The 14,783-nt window shown below is 36.7% G+C and overlaps 1 pseudogene; it reads left to right on the top strand.

Annotated features, from left to right (window-relative positions):
• Window positions 1-11,938: 11,938 nt before the first annotated feature.
• Window positions 11,939-13,373, top strand: LOC143663040 (heterogeneous nuclear ribonucleoproteins A2/B1 pseudogene; annotated as a pseudogene).
• Window positions 13,374-14,783: the final 1,410 nt, after the last annotated feature.

Here is a 14,783-nt window from a genome sequence, read left to right as displayed (position 1 = left end):
AGAAAGAGCAAAAATCAAGGAATTAACTGTCCACATGGAAGAACTAGAGAAAGAACAGCAAACTAACCCCAAAGCAATCAAAAGGAAAGAAATAGTGGTATTAGGACAGAAATACATGAAATTGAGAACATGAAAACAACTGAGAAAATCAACAAAACCAGAATTTGATTCCATGAGAAAATCAATATGATTGGTGGACCCTTAGTGAGGTTGACAAAAACAAGAAGACAGAGGATGCAAATAAATAAAATCAGAAATGGAAGAGAAGACATAACCACTGACTCCAGAGAAATAAAGGAAATAATGAGAGAATACTATGAACAACTTTATGCTAATAAACTAGACAATGTAGATGAAATGGACAACTTCCTAGAAAGGCATGAACAACCAACATTGACTCTAGAGGAAACAGACGACCTTAACAAACCAATCAAAAGTAAAGAAATTGAATCAGTCATTAAGAAGCTCCCAAAAAAGAAAAGTCCAGGACCCGATGAATTCTATCGAACATTCAAGAATGAATTAGGGAGACTTCCTGGAAGATGGCGGCTTAGTAAGACGCGCGGATCTTAGTTTCTTCTCCAGGACACCTACTAGGGGAGTAGAAACGATACAGAAAGCGCCCAAAGCCACAACAGAGATAAAAAAGACAGCGTACCCCATCCTGGAACGGCTGGCTGGCTGAGAGAAGCAGCTCGGGTGAGATCGCCGAGGCGCGCGGGCCTTACCGGGCGGGGTGGCAAGCGGCCGGAGTTACTCCCTTCCCCCTTCCCGGGCCGGCTGGGAGAATTGGAGAGGCGGTCCCCTGAAACAAAGACGGCTGGCGCCCACACCACGCGCAGCCCCCGGACCAACTGAGAGAATTGGATCGGAAACCCCCAGGCCGCGGAGAACGGTGACGGGTGGGGGAGGCCCCTTCCAAACCCGTGACTCCCAGGGAACGTGCACTCTCTCGGGCGGGCCGCTGCCGCTGGCGCCCTCCCGCCACGCTTGTTGCCCATGGCCGACTAGGAAATTCGGACGGGCTCTTTCCCTGGCTGAGGCGACCAGCAACCCTCCCTGCGTTCGGACCCCGGGCCGGCTCAAGCCGTTTCGGCTAGCGAACCCCCAGGACGGCGAGAGTTTTCCAAAGTTTAAGGTCCCACAGCACCTTTTACTGGTGGGACCCGCAGACAAACGGGTGCCACGAGCGCCACCTACTGGGCAGGATAAGAAAAACAGAACCCAGAGATTTCACAGAAAAATATTACAACCTTGCTGGGTCCAACACCAAGAGAAATCTGAATAAATGCCCAGACGCCAGCAGCAGAAGATAACTGTCCATGCTCAAAAGATTGAGAATATGGCTCAGTCAAAGGAACAAACCAATAGCTCAAATGAGTCACAAGAGCTGAGACAACTAATGCTGAATATACGAACAGAAATGGAAAACCTCTTCAAAAATGAAATCGATAAATTGAGGGAGGACATGAAGAGGACATGGGCTGAACAGAAAGAAGAAATAGAAAAACTGAAAAAACAAATCGCAGAACTTATGGAAGTGAAGGATAAAGTAGCAAACATAGAAAAAATAATGGATAGCTACAATGATAGATTTAAAGAGACAGAAGATAGAATTAGTGATTTGGAGGATGGAACATCTGAATTCCAAAAAGAAACAGAAACTATAGGGAAAAGAATGGAAAAATTTGAACAGGGTATCAGGGAACTCAAGGACAATATGAACCACACAAATATACGTGTTGTGGGTGTCCCAGAAGGAGAAGAGAAGGGAAAAGGAGGAGAAAAACTAATGGAAGAAATTATCACTGAAAATTTCCCAACTCTTATGAAAGACCTAAAATTACAGATCCAAGAAGTGCAGCGCACCCCAAAGAGATTAGACCCAAATAGGCGTTCTCCAAGACACTTACTAGTTAGAATGTCAGAGGTCAAAGAGAAAGAGAAGATCTTGAAAGCAGCAAGAGAAAAACAATCCATTACATACAAGGGAAACCCAATAAGATTTTGTGTAGATTTCTCAGCAGAAACCATGGAAGCTAGAAGACAGTGGGATGATATATTTAAAATACTAAAAGAGAAAAACTGCCAACCAAGACTCCTATATCCAGCAAAATTATCCTTCAAAAATGAGGGAGAAATTAAAACATTCTCAGACAAAAAGTCACTGAAAGAATTTGTGACCAAGAGACCAGCTCTGCAAGAAATACTAAAGGGAGCACTAGAGTCAGATACAAAAAGACAGAAGAGAGAGATATGGAAAAGAGTGTAGAAAGAAGGAAAATCAGATATGATATATATAATACAAAAGGCAAAATGTTAGAGGAAAATATTATCCAAACAGTAATAACACTAAATGTCAATGGACTGAATTCCCCAATCAAAAGACATAGATTGGCAGAATGGATTAAAAAACAGGATCCTTCTATATGCTGTCTACAGGAAACACATCTTAGACCCAAAGATAAACATAGGTTGAAAGTGAAAGGTTGGGAAAAGATATTTCATGCAAATAACAACCAGAAAAGAGCAGGAGTGGCTATACTAATATCCAACAAATTAGACTTCAAATGTAAAACAGTTAAAAGAGACAAAGAAGGACACTATATACTAATAAAAGGAACAGTTAAACAAGAAGACATAACAATCATAAATATTTACGCACCGAATCAGAATGCCTCAAAATACGTGAGGAATATACTGCAAACATTGAAAAGGGAAATAGACTCATATACCATAATAGTTGGAGACTTCAACTCACCACTCTCATCAAGGGACAGAACATCTAGACAGAGGATCAACAAAGAAATAGAGAATCTGAATATAACTATAAATGAACTAGACTTAATAGACATTTATAGGACATTACATCCCACAACAGCAGGATACACCTTTTTCTCAAGTGCTCATGGATCATTCTCAAAGATAGACCATATGCTGGGTCACAAAGCAAGTCTTAACAAATTTAAAAAGATTGAAATCTTACACAACACTTTCTCGGACCATAAAGGAATGATGTTGGAAATCAATAATAGGCAGAGTGCCAGAAAATTCACAAATACGTGGAGGCTCAACAACACACTCCTAAACAACGACTGGGTCAAAGAAGAAATTGCAAGGGAAATTAGCAAATACCTCGAGGCAAATGAAAATGAAAACACAACATATCAAAACTTATGGGACGCAGCAAAGGCAGTGCTAAGAGGGAAATTTATTGCTCTAAATGCCTATATCAGAAAAGAAGAAAAGGCAAAAATTCAGGAATTAACTATCCATTTGGAAGAACTGGAGAAAGAACAGCAAGCTAACCCCAAAGCAAGCAAAAGGAAAGAAATAACAAAGATTAGAGCAGAAATAAATGAAATTGAAAACATGAAAACAATAGAGAATATCAATAAGGCCAGAAGTTGGTTCTATGAGAAAATCAATAAGATTGATGGGCCCTTAGCAAGATTGACAAAAAGAAGAAGAGAGAGGATGCAAATAAATAAGATCAGAAATGGAAGAGGAGACATAACTACTGACCTCACAGAAATAAAGGAGGTAATAACAGGATACTATGAACAACTTTACGCTAATAAATACAACAATTTAGAGGAAATGGACGGGTTCCTGGAAAGACATGAACAACCAACTTTGACTCAAGAAGACATAGATGACCTCAACAAACCAATCACAAGTAAAGAAATTGAATTAGTCATTCAAAAGCTTCCTAAAAAGAAAAGTCCAGGACCAGATGGCTTCACATGTGAATTCTACCAAACGTTCCAGAAAGAATTAGTACCAATTCTCTTCAAACTCTTCAAAAAAATCGAAGTGGAGGGAAAACTACCCAATTCATTCTATGAAGCCAACATCACCCTCATACCAAAACCAGGCAAAGATATTACAAAAAAAGAAAACTACAGACCAATCTCTCTAATGAATACAGATGCAAAAATCCTCAATAAAATTCTAGCAAATCGTATCCAACAGCACATTAAAAGAATTATACATCATGACCAAGTAGGATTCATCCCAGGTATGCAAGGATGGTTCAACATAAGAAAATCAATTAATGTAATACACCATATCAACAAATCAAAGCAGAAAAATCACATGATCATCTCAATTGATGCAGAGAAGGCATTCGACAAGATTCAACATCCTTTCCTGTTGAAAACACTTCAAAAGATAGGAATACAAGGGAACTTCCTTAAAATGATAGAGGGAATATATGAACAACCCACAGCTAATATCATCCTCAATGGGGAAAAATTGAAAACTTTTCCCCTAAGATCAGGAACAAGACAAGGATGTCCACTATCACCACTATTATTCAACATTGTGTTGGAGGTTCTAGCCAGAGCAATTAGACAAGAAAAAGAAATACAAGGCATCAAAATTGGAAAGGAAGAAGTAAAACTATCACTGTTTGCAGACGATATGATACTATACGTCGAAAACCCGGAAAAATCCACAACAAAACTACTAGAGCTAATAAATGAGTACAGCAAAGTAGCAGGTTACAAGATCAACATTCAAAAATCTGTAGCATTTCTATACACTAGTAATGAACAAGCTGAGGGGGAAATCAAGAAACGAATCCCATTTACAATTGCAACTAAAAGAATAAAATACCTAGGAATAAATTTAACTAAAGAGACAAAAAACCTATATAAAGAAAACTACAAAAAACTGCTAAAAGAAATCACAGAAGACCTAAATAGATGGAAGGGCATACCGTGTTCATGGATTGGAAGACTAAATATAGTTAAGATGTCAATCCTACCTAAATCGATTTACAGATTCAATGCAATACCAATCAAAATCCCAACAACTTATTTTTCAGAAATAGAAAAACCAATAAGCAAATTTATCTGGAAGGGCAGGGTGCCCCGAATTGCTAAAAACATCCTGAGGAAAAAAAACGAAGCTGGAGGTCTCGCGCTGCCTGACTTTAAGGCATATTATGAAGCCACAGTGGTCAAAACAGCATGGTATTGGCATAAAGATAGATATATCGACCAATGGAATCGAATAGAGTGCTCAGATATAGACCCTCTCATCTATGGACATTTGATCTTTGATAAGGCAGTCAAGCCAACTCACCTGGGACAGAGCGGTCTCTTCAATAAATGGTGCCTAGAGAACTGGATATCCATATGCAAAAGAATGAAAGAAGACCCATCTCTCACACCCTATACAAAAGTGAACTCAAAATGGATCAAAGATCTAAACATTAGGTCTAAGACCATAAAACAGTTAGAGGAAAATGTAGGGAGATATCTTATGGATCTTACAACTGGAGGCGGTTTTATGGACCTTACACCTAAAGCAAGAGCACTGAAGAAGGAAATAAATAAATGGGAACTCCTCAAAATTAAACACTTTTGTGCATCAAAGAACTTCATCAAGAAAGTAGAAAGACAGCCTTCACAATGGGAGACAATATTTGGAAATGATATATCAGATAAAGGTCTAGTATCCAGAATTTATAAAGAGATTGTTCAACTCAACAACAAAAAGACAGCCAACCCAATTACAAAATGGGAAAAAGACTTGAACAGACACCTCTCAGAAGAGGAAATACGGATGGCCAAGAGGCACATGAAGAGATGCTCAATGTCCCTGGCCATTAGAGAAATGCAAATCAAAACCACAATGAGATATCATCTCACACCCACCAGAATGGCCATTATCAACAAAACAGAAAATGACAAGTGCTGGAGAGGATGCGGAGAAAGAGGCACACTTATCCACTGTTGGTGGGAATGTCAAAGGGTGCAACCACTGTGGAAGGCAGTTTGGCGGTTCCTCAAAAAGCTGAATATAGAATTGCCATACGACCCAGCAATACCATTGCTAGGTATCTACTCAAAGGACTTAAGGGCAAAGACACAAACAGACATTTGCACACCAATGTTTATAGCAGCATTATTTACAATTGCAAAGAGATGGAAACAGCCAAAATCTCCATCAACAGAAGAGTGGCTAAACAAACTGTGGTATATACATACGATGGAATATTATGCAGCTTTAAGACAAGATAAACTTATGAACCATGTAATAACATGGATGGACCTAGAGAATATTATGCTGAGTGAATCCAGCCAAAAACTAAAGGACAAATACTGTATGGTCCCACTGATGTGAACGGACATTCGAGAATAAACTTGAAATATGTCATTGGTAACAGAGTTCAGCAGGAGTTAGAAACAGGGTAAGACAATGGGTAATTGAAGCTGAAGGGATACAGACTGTGCAACAGGACTAGATACAAAAACTCAAAAATGGACAGCACAATAATACCTAATTGTAAAGTAATCATGTTAAAACACTGAATGAAGCTGCATCTGAGCTATAGGTTTTTGTTTTGTTTTGTGTTGTTTTGTTTTGATTTTACTATTATTACTTTTATTTTTTTCTCTATATTAACATTCTATATCTTTTTCGGTTATGTTGCTAGTTCTTCTAAACCAATGCAAATGTACTAAGAAATGATGATCATGCATCTATGTGATGATGTTAAGAATTAATGATTGCATGTGTAGAATGGTATGATCTCTAAATGTTGGGTCAATTTCTTTTTTTCCGTTAATTAAAAAAAAAAAAAAAAAGAGAAGGGATAATTGGAGATGAAGGGATACAGACTGTACAACGGGACTGGATATAAAAACTCAGAAATGGACAGCACAATACTACCCAATTGTAATGCAATTATGTTAAAACACTGAATGAAGCTGCATGTGAGGTATAGGTTTTTTGTTTTTGTTTTTTTTGTTTTTTTTCTTTCTATTATTGTTTTAATTCTTATTCTGTTGTCTTTTTATTTCTTTTTCTAAATCGATGCAAATGTACTAAGAAATGATGAATATGCAACTATGTGATGTTATTAAGAATTACTGATTGTACATGTAGATTGGAATGATTTCTAATTGTTTTGTTAATTCTTTTTTTAATTAATTAAAAAAAAAAAAAAGAAAAAAAAATGGAATAATGGCTCTGGGTATTTTTAGAGATGGGGAGTTACTGGCTTGTTTTATAATATCCTCATTTAATGAATGATATAACTACTCAGTAACTGCAGTGACTTAGAGCTATGTACCCCAGTAAAACAGATTTTTAAACTTAAAAAAAAAAAAAAAAAGAATGAATTAGTACCAATCCTGCTCAAACTCTTCAAAAAAATTGAAGAGGAAGGAAAGCTACCTCACTCATTCCATGAAGCCAACATAACCCTCATACCAAAGCCAAAGATATTACAAGAAAAGAAAACTACAGACCAATCTCTCTAATGAATATAGATGCAAAAATCCTAGCAAAATTCTTGCAAATCAAATTCAGCAGCACATTTAAAAAATTATACACCATGACAAAGTAGGATTCATCCCACATATGCAAGGATGGTTCAACATAAGAAAATCAGTTAATGTAATACATCATATCAACAAATCAAAGCAGAAAAATCACATGACCATCTAGATTGATGCAGAAAAGGCATTTGACAAAATCCAATATCCTTTCTTGTAGAAAACACTTCAAAGGATAGAAATGGAAGGGAATTTCCTCAACATAATAAAGGGAATATATGAAAAACCCTCAGCTAACATCAATCTCAATGGGGAAAACTTGAAAACTTTCCCCTAAAGATCAGGAACAAGACAAGGATGTCCACTATCACCACTGTTTTTCAACATTGTGTTGGGAGTTCTAGCCAGAGCAATTAGACAAGAAAAAGAAATACAAGGCAGCAAAATTGGAAAGGAAGAAGTAAAACTCTCTCTGTTTGCAGATGATATGATACTATATGTCGAAAACCCTGAAAAATCCACAGCAAAACTATTAGAGCTAATAAATGAGTACATTACAGTGGCAGGTTACAAGAACAACACTCAAAAATCTGTAGTGTTTTATATACTAGCAATGAACAATCTGAGGGGGAAATCAAGAAAAAAATTCTATTTACAATTGCAACCAAAAGAATAAAATATTTAGGGATAAATTTAACTAAAACTACAAAAGACCTATACAAAGAAAACTATAAGAAATTGTCAAAAGAAATCACAGAAGACTTAAATAAATGGAAGGGCATACCATGTTCATGGATTGGAAGACTAAATATAGTTAAGATGTCAATTCTACCTAAATTGATTTACAGATTCAATGCAATACCAATTAAAACCCCAAAAATTTACTTTTCAGAAATAGAAAAACCAATAACCAAATACATATGGAGGAGCAGGGTGCTCTGAATAGCTGAAAATATCCTAAGAAAGAAAAATGAATTCAGATGTCTCATATTACCTGACTTTAAGGTGTATTATGAAGCTACAGTGGTCAAAACAGCATGGTACTGGCATAAAGATAGATATACTGACCAATGGAATCAAACAGAGTGTTCAGATATAGACTCGCTCATCTATGGACAATTGATCTTTGATAAAGCAGTCAAGCCAACTCACCTAGGACAGAACAGTCTCTTCAATAAATGGCGCCTAGAGAACCGGATATCCACATGCAAAAGAATGAAAGAGGATCCATATCTCACACTCGATACAAAACTTAACTCAAAATGAATCAAAGACCTAAGCATTAGATCTAAGATCATAAAACTTTTAGAAGAAAATGTAGGGAAATATCTTATCAATCTTATAATAGAAGGCAGTTTCCTAGACCTTACACCCAGCATGAGCATTGAAGAAAGAAAGAAAGAAATGGGAACTCCTCAAAATTAAACACTTTTGTGCATCAAAGAACTTCATCAAGAAAGTAAAAAGACAGCCTGCACAATGGGAGACAATATTTGGAAATGACATATCAGATAAAGGTCTAGTATCCAGAATATAAAAAGATATTATTCAACTCAACAACAAAAAGACAGACAACCCAATTACAAAATGGGCAGAAGACTTGAACAGACATTTCTCAGAAGAGGAAATACAGATGGCCAAAAGGTGCATGAAAGGATGCTCAACTTCCCTGGCTATTAGGGAAATGCAAATGAAAACCACAATGAGATATCATCTCACACCCACCAGAATGGCCATTATCAATAAAACAGAAAACAACAAGTGCTGGAAAGGATGTGGAGAAAGAGGCACACTTATCCACTGTTGGTGGGAATGTCGCATGGTACAACCACTGTGGAAGGCAGTGTGGTGGTTCCTCAGGAAGTTAAGTATAGAATTGCCATATGATCCAACAATACCATTGCTAGGTATCTACTCAGAGGACATGAGGGCAAGAACACAAATGGACATTTGCACACCAATGTCTACAGAAGCATTATTTAACAATTGCCAAGAGATGGAAACAGCCAAATTGTCCATCAACAGACGGGTGGCTAAACAAACTGTGGTATATACATATGATGGAATATTATGCAGCTGTAAGACAGAATAAAGTCATGAAGAATGTAACAACATGAGTGGACCTTAAGGACATTATGCTAGGTGAGATTAGCCAGAAACAGAAGGACAAATACTGTATGGTCTCACTGATATGAACTGACATTAACGAATGAACTTGGAGAATTTCAGTTGGTAACAGTGACCATCAGGACATAGAAACAGGGTAAGATATTGGGTAATTGAAGCTGAAGGGATACAAATTGTACAACAGGACTGATTGTAAAAATTCAGAAACAGATAGCACAATACTACCTAACTGTAATACAATAATATTAGAACACTGAATGAAGCTGAATATGAGAATGATAGAGGGAGGAGGCCTGGGGCTAAAGACAGACAATAAAGACTGAGATGGTATAATCTAGGAATGCCTAGAGTGTATAATGATAGTGACTAAATGTGGAAATTTAAAAATGTTTCGGCATGAGGAAGAACAAAGGAATGTCAATAAGGCAGTGTTTTAAAAATACATGGTAATCATTATTTTAAAACTCTAACGTATGTGTGAGACATGCAAAAAATGTTTATTTGGTACAAAATTTATATTTTGACTAGTGCATTTCCTAATATAACTTATGTAGACAGCTTAATTAAACACCATAGTACTTGGAACCTTGCATAGGGCATGAAATTTTGTAGGTTTGTCCAGAGTGATGCCCAGATAAATCACAGAGTGATTTGAACAGTGAATAGGGAAGTATTTGCAGAGTCCCTAGGGGGAATGGTGAGAAAGGGGGAAATTCAACTTCCCCAAGTGGGGAATTCTTGATATTCTCTTCTCACAGGCAGTGGGGACAGCCAAAGCAATAAGCTGAGCCTCCAATCTTGGGGTTTCTTCATATGAAACCTAATTCTGCAAAAAAATAGGCTAAGCTACTTAAAACTAGGCCTAAGAGTCACCCCAAGAGAACCTCTTCTGTTGCTCAGATGTGGCCTCTCTCAGTTGACAAAGCAAGCAAACTCACTGCCCTCCTCCTCTCTATGTGGGACATGACTCCCAGGGGTGTGGACCTTCCTGGCAACGTGGGACAGAAATCCTAGAATGAGCTAGAACTCAGCATCAAGGAATTGAAAAAAATCTTCTGGACCAAAAGGAGGAAGAGTGAAATGAGACAAAGTGTCAGTGGCTGAGAGATTCCAAACAGAGTCAAGAGGTTATCCTGGAGGTTATTCTTATGCTTTAAATAGAGACATTTCCCAAATTATTCTTTGAGGTCAAACCTATGCTAATACTAAAATGAAAAAAAGACATTGTGACACATATCCCTTACGAATATAGATGTGAAATTCCTCAACAAAATTCTGGCAAACCAAATCCAACAATATATTAAAAAAGATTATACACTATGACCAAGAGGTATTTATCCTATAAATGTAATATCAATTCAATATGTGAAACTCAATCAATGTAATACACTATTTAATAGAATAAAGACAAAAACATATGGCCATCTCAGTAGATGCAGAAAAGCATTTAACAAAACTGAATACCCTTTCATGATAAAAACAAAACTAGGAATAGAAATGAACTTCCGCAACCTGATAACTGGCATTGATGAAAAACTCATAGCTAGCATCATACTTAATAGTGAAGGACTGAAAACTTTTCCCCAAAGATAAGTTTTTCTCTTGTCACTTCTATTCAACATTTCCCAAGAATGTCCAGCCAGGACAATTAAAAAAGAAGAAAAAAAAGGTATCCATATTAGAAAGGAAGAACTAAAACTATCTCTAATTGCAGATGATATGATTGTGTATATAGAAAATCCTAAGGAATCTATTTTAAAACTGTTTGAAATTATAAATGAGTGTGGCAAGATTGCATTATACAAGATCAGTATACAAATATAAATTATACTTCTATATACTAGCAATAAGGAATTTGGCATGAAATTATGAAAACAGTTCCGTTTATAATAACATAAAAATAATAAAATACCTAGGGAAAAACTCAAGTAAAAATATGTACACTGAAAACTACAAGACATTATTGAAATAAATTATAGAAAACCTAAATGAATGGAAATGTTTTTCATGTTCATGGAATAGAAAGCTTAATATACTTAAGATGGCAATACTTCCAAAATTAATTACAAATTCAGTGCAACTCCTCATAATATCTCAGCTGACTTTTCTGCAGAAATTGGCAAGCTAATTCTAAAATTCACATGGAAATCCAAGGGGCCCATATAACCAAGATAATGTTGAGAAAAATAACAAAATTGGAAAACTCATGCTTCTCAATTTAAAAACTTACCACAACACTACAATAATCAAGACAGTGTGGTACTGCCATAAGCACATATATACGCATCAGTCTAATAAAATTGAGAATCCAGAACTAAAGCCTTACATTTATGGTTAATTAATTTTCAATAAGGGTGCACATCAGTTCAATGTGGTTCAACGTTAAGAATAGTCTTAACAAATGGTACTGGAACAGCGGAAAGTCCACATGCCCAAGAATGAAAATGGTTGCCTATTTCACACCACATACAAAATTAACATAAAATGAATCATGGAGAGTAGCAGCAGCGCTCGGCCTGTGCAGAGGTGTTCCTAGCGGTGTTGTTTCCTGAGCAGCGGCAGTTCTCACAACAGCGCCAGGACAAGTCCGGTTAGTGTTCGTCCGCGGAGATCTTTCTCATCTCGCTCGGCTGCGGGAAATCGGGCTGAAGCGACTGAGTCCGCGATGGAGAGAGAAAAGGAACAATTCCGTAAACTCTTTATTGGTGGCTTAAGTTTTGAAACCACAGAAGAAAGTTTGAGGAACTACTATGAGCAATGGGGAAAACTTACAGACTGTGTGGTGATGAGAGATCCTGCAAGTAAAAGATCAAGAGGATTTGGTTTTGTAACTTTTTCATCCATGGCTGAGGTTGATGCTGCAATGGCTGTGAGACCTCATTCAATTGATGGGAGAGTGGTTGAGCCCAAACGTGCTGTAGCAAGAGAGGAATCTGGAAAACCAGGGGCTTACGTAACTGTGAAGAAGCTGTTTGTTGGTGGAATTAAAGAAGATACTGAGGAACATCACCTTAGAGATTACTTTGAGGAATACAGAAAAATTGATACCATTGAAATAATTACTGATAGGCAGTCTGGAAAGAAAAGAGGCTTTGGCTTTGTTACTTTTGATGACCACGATCCTGTTGACAAAATTGTATTGCAAAAATACCATACCATCAATGGTCATAATGCAGAAGTAAGAAAGGCTTTGTCTCGACAAGAAATGCAGGAAGTCCAAAGTTCTAGGAGTGGAAGAGGAGGTAACTTTGGTTTTGGAGATTCACGTGGTGGTGGTGGAAATTTTGGGCCAGGACCAGGAAGTAGCTTTAGAGGAGGATCTGATGGATATGGAAGTGGTCGTGGATTTGGAGATGGTTATAATGGGTATGGAGGAGGACCTGGAGGTGGCAATTTTGGAGGTAGCCCTGGTTATGGAGGAGGAAGAGGAGGATATGGTGGTGGAGGACCTGGATATGGCAACCAGGGTGGGGGCTACGGAGGTGGTTATGACAACTATGGAGGAGGAAATTATGGAAGTGGAAATTACAATGATTTTGGAAATTATAACCAGCAACCTTCTAACTATGGTCCAATGAAGAGTGGAAACTTTGGTGGTAGCAGGAACATGGGGGAACCATATGGTGGAGGAAACTATGGTCCAGGAGGCAGTGCAGGAAGTGGGGGTTATGGAGGAAGGAGCCGATATTGAGCTTCTTCCTATTTGCCATGGGCTTCACTGTATAAATAGGAGAGGATGAGAGCCCAGAGGTAACAGAACAGCTTCAGGTTATCGAAATAACAATGTTAAGGAAACTCTTATCTCAGTCATGCATAAATATGCAGTGATATGGCAGAAGACACCAGAGCAGATGCAGAGAGCCATTTTGTGAATGGATTGGATTATTTAATAACATTACCTTACTGTGGAGGAAGGATTGTAAAAAAAAAAAAAAAAAAAATGCCTTTGAGACAGTTTCTTAGCTTTTTAATCGTTGTTTCTTTCTAGTGGTCTTTGTAAGAGTGTAGAAGCATTCCTTCTTTGATAATGTTAAATTTGTAAGTTTCACGTGACATGTGAAACCTTTTTTAAGATTTTTCTCAAAGTTTTGAAAAGCTATTAGCCAGGATCATGGTGTAATAAGACATCACATTTTCCTTTAAAAAAATTTAAGTGCGTGTGTAGAGTTAAGAAGCTGTTGTACATTTATGATTTAATAAAATAATTCTAAAGGAAAAAAAAAGAATCATGGAACTAAATGTGAAAGCTAAAATTATAAAGCTCCTTGAAATATAGGAGTAAATATTCATGACCTTGGGTTAGACCATAGTTTCTTACATATATCACCAAAAGTATAAGAAACAAAAGCAATAATATATAAATTAGATTTCATCAAAGGAAAACCTTTTGTGCCTCAAAGGACAGCAACAAAAAAGTGAATTATCAACCCACATTACGGAAAAAAAATTTTCAAATTATATACCTGATCAGGAACTTGCATTCAGAATATGTAAATAACTACCAAACAATAAAAAGACAAATAATCCATTGAAACCCAGCAAAGGATTGAAATACATATTTCTTCAAAGAAGATATACAAATGGCCAATAAGCACATGAAAAGATGCTCAATATCATAGTTATTTAAAAAATTCAAATCAGTGAGATACCACTTCACACCAACTAAGAAAGCTAAAATCAAAGAGACATACAATAAGAATTTTGGATGAGAATGTTGGAAAATTGCTGGTTTGAATATAAAATGGTGCAGGCACTTTAGAAAACAGTTTTGTAGTTCTTTAAAATATTAAACATAGAGGTACCATATGACCCAGAAATTCTACTCTTAAGTATCTGTCCAAGAGAAGTGAAAACATGTCTACACAAAATTGTACATAATTGTCCATAGAAGCATTATTTATAATAGCTGAAAAGTGGAAACAGTTCAAATATCTCTCAATTGATCAATGGATTCACAAAATGTACTATACCCATACATTTTAATATTATTTGGCAATTAAAAGGAACAAAATAGTGATATATAATACGGTATGGCTAAACCTTAAAACGTTATGTTAAATGTAAGAAGCCAGTCACAAAAGGCCACATATTGTATGATTCCATTTGTATTAAAGGTCAAATCTATTAAGACAGAAAGTAGATTAATGGTTATAGCCAGCCGTGGTCAGTGAGTGTGGTTGGAAAATGACTGCAAATGGATTTGGGGGTTAATTTTGAATAATTTAAAAAGGAATATAGTACCTTTTTTTTTAAAACAAAGGAATGATAAATTCTGGACAGTGGTTACCCCTGGAGAGAAGTAAGAGAATGGAAGGACCCTACAGGGAGATTCATAGGACTTGATAACTTTCTAGTTCTTAATTT

The sequence above is a fragment of the Tamandua tetradactyla genome, chromosome 19 (genome assembly GCF_023851605.1).
Source record: "Tamandua tetradactyla isolate mTamTet1 chromosome 19, mTamTet1.pri, whole genome shotgun sequence".
In the NCBI taxonomy this organism is placed as follows: Eukaryota; Metazoa; Chordata; class Mammalia; order Pilosa; family Myrmecophagidae; genus Tamandua; species Tamandua tetradactyla.
This window is presented reverse-complemented; position numbering and strand designations above follow the sequence as displayed.